The sequence below is a fragment of the Cyprinodon variegatus genome, unplaced genomic scaffold (assembly GCF_000732505.1).
Source record: "Cyprinodon variegatus isolate N-32 unplaced genomic scaffold, C_variegatus-1.0 Scaffold1677, whole genome shotgun sequence".
In the NCBI taxonomy this organism is placed as follows: Eukaryota; Metazoa; Chordata; class Actinopteri; order Cyprinodontiformes; family Cyprinodontidae; genus Cyprinodon; species Cyprinodon variegatus.
The window spans coordinates 34,791-41,175 of record NW_015152130.1 but is presented as its reverse complement, the minus strand read 5'-3'; the positions used below and the strand labels follow the sequence as shown (position 1 = coordinate 41,175).

At 40.4% G+C, this 6,385-nt stretch overlaps 1 long non-coding RNA gene across 1 annotated transcript; it reads left to right on the top strand.

Annotated features, from left to right (window-relative positions):
- Positions 1-4,735: 4,735 nt before the first annotated feature.
- Positions 4,736-5,877, top strand: LOC107104281. The gene is made up of 3 exons (XR_001482243.1): positions 4,736-4,965; positions 5,062-5,297; positions 5,368-5,877. It is a non-coding gene; the product is annotated as an uncharacterized LOC107104281 (long non-coding RNA).
- Positions 5,878-6,385: the final 508 nt, after the last annotated feature.

Genomic DNA, 6,385 nt, shown 5'->3' with positions numbered 1-6,385 from the left:
TAAAACGGCCTGTTATGTTTGTACTCATACAGACCACTCTGGATGAGTTGAAGATTTAAAGAGGTTTTGCTTACTCAAGGGACAGATTATTGAAGCTTTTTACATTCTTGATAAATCCTAAATTTTTGCTTAAGTTTTACATTTTAATCCTTTTCATATTTTTGTTTTTTGCATATTGATCTTTGATTACTGAATTCCCTATCTGCAATGCATTTATGATGTGTGTAGTAAAAATCTTTTTAGAAATGCTATATGCTAATGTAGTGCTATATGCTAATGTTTATATGCACAGGAGGGAATGTTAGGTTTTTTCAATGATGATTATTAAAGTAATGTGTGTTCATATGAAACATTTTAGAAATGAGATGCTCCACTCCTGTCTCATGATTCAGTCAGGAGACCATCCTGCCTTGTTCTGTCAGAACAATACTTTGTAACCATGTGTCATGTTCTGTTAATAAAACGCTCTGCGGAGGAGGTCCGGGGTGAAACAGTGTGTTTGAGTCTGGGGTTCAATTGTCTCTTCTCGTGCAGAAGCCGTATGAAAAATCCATTACTGTGTATTTCAGTTCTTCACCCAACACACATCTCTTCTTAACCTCTGTCAAACCCATGTCCTGTCTGTGAACTGTCAAATTAAAAGCACCTGTGCTAAAACAGGAGCTTTAAATGAATAAATAAATTAAGCTATTTATGCTCAGTACGGTTTAGTAAGAGGCTTTTCTAAAATGACCTTGATGTCTAACCCTTTACTACAAAGTTTTATCTGATTTTTGTGTAATCCAACCAGAGGAACCTGCAGACCTTCCATTACTCTGCTCAACACTTAGCAACCAGACAGCAGCTTAAACTTAGATTCTGCTTTGAAGGATTCATTCTGCAAGAACTTCTGGAAGAGCTTTATTGATTGTATCTGAAGCTGGATGATCCCATTTAATCCCAAATAAACTGGGAATAAATCTGGATTTTTTTGGTTGAAGCTTCAAATTAAACTGTTCTCTTCCTTTTTTTATCATCACTTCAGTGTTTTCTCCGTGGCCACGGCCCCCCTAGAGGATCCTTCTCTCATTTTAGAAAAGTTATAGGTTTTTAAAATAAAAAAACGAGACCAGCATGAAGGTCCCTCCACATTCCGCATGTCTGCTTGATAAGAATGTTCCCGATCACCAACTGCCTCGTCTGTTTCAGTTCCAGAGAGTGGGATTATGTTGACAAAGCAGAAAAATCCCGGATCCTTCAGAATCAGAGTGATGATGGAGAATTTTGGTGAGAACTCTGAATTTATTGGTTGGGAATAAAATAATTACATTAATGTTCATATAAGTAAATACAGATGATGGATGATGAAAGTTTTTCACTTTGGGCAACTTTCCTTTACAAAAATATCTCATGAACTTCATGTGTTCGCAAATGAGATCTTGCACGAAAGATTTCCATCCTCATAATCATAAGAATTTCACATCTGATTCCCATTTTCCACATAAAAAATCCACAGATGTCTTCTACATATGTTGGTGACATGTCCACATGTGATCAAGCATTTTGTTCGTGTGATCAAAGTTCCTTTTTACTTTTGATCATGTGAATCCTGTGATCACATGTGCACCACATATTAAGAACACATTGGTTTCACATGAAACGTATGTATCACGTGAAATTACCATCTGATATAAAATGCCACATCGCATTTGAAACGCAAGTGATTCACTTTTGAGGCACATGTGGAAAACATGGGAATCACATGTGGAAAAACATGAGATCTCCCCAAATATAACTGTGCTTCTACATGTGAATGTGATTTTTTATTTCTTTCACATGTGGTACATGGGTTCCACATGTAATGTTCACATGGGAAACCCATGCATCAGAAGTGAAATTTACATCTGATACACATTTCCACGTTTTATTCCCATTTGACGCACATGTGATTCACATTTGAGGCACATGTTGAAAACATGAGATGTTCCCAAATATAGATGTGCTCCTACATTTGAATCAGATTTTTTTATTTATTGAACATGTGGAGCATGGTTTCCACAAGTGGTATTCACATGTGTTTTTCTGTGTTGGCCCAATAGCAAAAAACAGTTATGATGTTAGTTGAAGGTTTGATTCAGAGTCAGTATGCACTTGGGCAAGGCGCCTAACCCCCAGAAATCTGTTGATCAGCGAGAATCGATGCTTGATGATGCTTTGATTGGTCTGTTTGGCTGGAAGAGTCTGTCCAGCAGGTGGAAAACAGACGTGTTGATTAACAGATGGATGGTTGCGTTTGATTTTTGTTTTTGAACTCCAGGATGGAGTTTGAAGATTTCAAGAGGAATTTTGACAAGGTGGAGATTTGCAACATGACCCCCGACGCCCTGGATGATAACACAAAACGCCACTGGGAGGTCAACGTCTTTGAGGGCAACTGGATCCGCGGCTCCACCGCTGGAGGCTGCAGGAACTACATCGGTAAGCTGATAATTTATTCAGCACATCACATGAATATTGACTCAGATGCAGCCATCTTTGACCTCAACCCTTTGATCTGCAGACANAGCTTCACACCAAGCAAAGGTTTCTTCAGCACCGCAGCCCATTCAAGTACCACAGGAACTCTCTCCGGTACAATCCTCTCAGTCTGGATTCCATAAAGGACACCTTTCCTTGGAGAAGTGAGTCTGCAACCTTTTCCTCCAATTCTAAGATTCAAATTTCCCACTGAGCCTGAACTAACCGCAGTGTCTTCCCCTCACCTTTCAGTCCCTGTTAAGCATTTGGTTTTGTTCTCCACTTCAATGAAGCAAAAAAGGTGTCCATAGATTACATCTCCTCTTTCTCCTGAGCCCCGTGCAAAGCATGTTTTACTTTTAACCTGTCGCCACCTCGCCGTGAATCCAGCTCCTGTCTGCTCCATGTGTTTAGGCTACTCTGTGTCCGTCCGCTCCAGGTTTGAAAGTGGGTGTGTGGCGGAAGAGCTGACGAGGAGGAGGAGGCGGAGGAGGAGACCTCAAATAGGCCATTTAAGGGAAGGAGGACTCTTCTGATGCACCGACAATAAATTCAGGAGACTGAGCGAGGAAGAAAACTAAAAAAACTCCTTTAAAGGAGAAAAAAAAACTAAAATATTGTTATAACAAAAAGTAGGCCTTAAATAGGCTGAGGGTAAGTCTTTTTTAGACCGAGAGTAAGTCTTTTTGAAAGACTTACAACCAGACTCACAACCAGACTTTAGTATCCCTTGGGCCAACAGCGGGGATCCATCTATCACCTTTGCTCCATGGTCACTCAATAGGAGCCACTATCCTCAACAGACTGCAAACAGCCCCGTATGGACTAGCTCTTCATTCAAGGAGGGGCCGCCGTGAGGACAATTTGAGTGACTGTGATAGAAAACGTGTACAACAGGAAAAGAAAATAACAGACTGAGGCACAACTGACTCTCTTTCAAAACTGTCACTAAACTGTTTAAACTGTTCTCCATGTAGCCCTCAGACAAGAACAGTTCTCCAATGATGGTTGCTGCTACATCTGTGGCAAACCTGATCACTGGGCCAGAAACTATCCACATAAAAAACGTGGGGGCAGAGGAGGATGTGGCAGAGGCTCAGTTCATTATGGAGGTCCACCACCCTACCATGGATGCCAGGCAGGACAGAGAGGAGGCTACAACCATGGGACAGAGAAGCCAATCTCAGCAAGGGGGATATCAGGTACAGAAGCGAGGTCACTCTACCACTAGTGAGGGAGCTGTTGGAGCGACCCCCGGTTCAACAGACTGCAAGTAACACACACACACACACCCACAAAGTACATTATAGAGACATATAATAGTTTCCTGATAATTTTTTATGTTTTACTCCGGTGAGTTGCTGATCTCACGTTTGAATTGATATTCCTTTCCCTCTTATAATGGATATCCAGTAACTAAAACTCTCAATAACAGTTTGGTCAGGGTTTAATTAGCTTTCTTTGATAAACGGTATCCTACCGTAGCAAAACTTTCTATCTTTCTCTTATCTATAGGTACCTTTTCTTTAATGATGTGCTGTGTTAGAGATCTCTGAGGATTATCTAATATAAAACAGGCCTGTTTCCTCACCTCAACCCACCTCCAGAGGGTTTTTTTTTGTTTGTTTTTTTATTCTTTTTATTATTTTATATCACCTAAGGCGCCTAAGAAAAATTTGTAATGGCTCCCACTCTGGTGTTTTCCAATCCACTTTGTCTGTTTAACCACGAAGGGTGGATGAGCAGGGAGACTGTAGATTTTTATATTGCTCCAATAATTTGGTAACAAATTGGCAATAGTTACCTTTTCTTCTCAAAATTCAATGCTGTAATAACAGGACTGTCACATATTCTGCGCGTTTGTGATGGTTACTACACTGCTATCCCAGCATTTCTTAATTCTAATCTGACCCCTTTCGTATACCACCTTGTCATACCTAAAAATAATTAATTTCATAATTTGCATTAAGTAAACAACACCTGAGGAAGTCCCACCTCATTACAGTGTTGTAAAAAAAAATAAAATAAGGGGCCCTTTTAAATTTCCCTAGATCTGAAATGCTTTTCTTTTCCAGATCATCACACCCATAGAACACTGTTATTTTAACATGAGAAAGCATGTGTTAAAGGGGGGAGATTTATATAAGGGTTTATATAATCATATAAAATGTAATAATAATGTTATTAAAATGAATACAATGTTGCTGTCATTAAATAATTCAGTTTAGTCATTCAAGCTATCTCAGTCAAGTTTTCTTGGATTCCTCCTTTTTCTTAAATCTTTGTCATTCCTTCTAGGCTGATTTTGTTGGGATCTGGAGGTCTGTCCACCTTTCTCCAGCAGAGGGCGTTCTAGGTCTCCTGGGGCTGAAGCTGACCACCACACCTGCGGCTCATGAGCTCATCAGGGGACCAGCATTTAAGGAGGGGCAGAGCTACAATCCGACGGCAGAGTGTTTGCCAGTTATGGTTAGCAAGCCTGAGCCAACCTGCCTGTCTGAATCTCTGACTCCCCTGAAGCCTGAATCTGAACCTAATCTGTTTTTTGTCCTCTCTGCTTCTCAGGAAGAACCTGCCTGGAATCCTGAAGACCTGGAAGGATTTCTCAAGCGTGAGACCAAGCGGTCTGTTCTCAGAAGAACGCTGGAAATCCAACTCAGTCTGAAACCTGCCTGCCCGCTCTGAAGAGAAGCTCTGAACCTGCTCAGTAAGATTATCTGCTCTGCCCTGCCTCTGCGTGCCTTCAGCCTCTGGACCCTCCTGGTTCCCCCCCTTCTACCGCTCAGCTCATCTCTGATCAGGTATAGACCTGCAAACACCCAACCTGCAAGTTCACTGAAAGACAGCTAACCAATCTGTCCCTCTCTGCAGTGAAAACCAGTCGTGACCAGACCCGGACCCACTTTATCCCAGAACCAGTGTTCTTTATTTGTTATTATTTCTTTAATAAACTTGTAAACTTTTTCCCAGCCTCTGAGTGTTCTGCATGTGGGTTAGATCCCTTAAAGCCAACATGACAGATTTATGAGGCTGAACTATTTACTGAGCTGTCTGGTCAAAACCTTTTAACCTGCTGCATGCCCCCACCTTTTGCTAAGATAAGATCCTTTGTCATCTGAAATGGAGCTCTTAGACTTTACTTTTTTTTTTTCCCTAATAACGTCTGGTGGGGTTTAAATGGTTACCTAAACATTTTTTTTCGATCCCTTTTATGTTTTGACCCATAGGGGACCATGAGTCAAAAGGGAGGACTAGGAAATGGATGGACAAAAATTGGTTAACAGTTAATTTTTCTCAAAAAGCAACAAAGTTTGTGAAAGTTTAATCTGTGCATGTAAAAACATTTCTAGAGGAAAGAAAATGATGGGCCAAGGAGCCACAAAAACAGTTGATGCTCCATTTTAACATAATAATACATATTATTTAACAGCACCTTTCTGGACACTCAAGGTCACTTTACAGAAAATAAAAACAAAATGAAAAAACAAATAAACAAATACAGGAACATAAAAACAAGTATGTATAGGGACAAGAGCAGCATATTCACAAATAAGCGAGCTGGAACAGATGGGTTTTGAGTCTGGCTTTGAATAAGGGGAGAGAGTCAATACTGAGGAGGATCTAAGGGAGTGAGAGGAAGTGACAATGTGAAAGAGTTCTGATGGATATGGTTATTGATGGCTTTGAAAGTATATAGAAGGATTTTAAATTTTATTCTTAACTGAACTGGGGCCAATGGAGTTGGTAAAGGACAGGGGAAATATGATGAAAGGAGGTGGTTCTGGTGATGACACGAGCAGCTGAGTTCTGAAGAAGTTGAAGTTTATGGACAGATTTAGACATCCTATGATAGATTTTATAGAACTAATTCCACGTGAAGGAAAGAAAT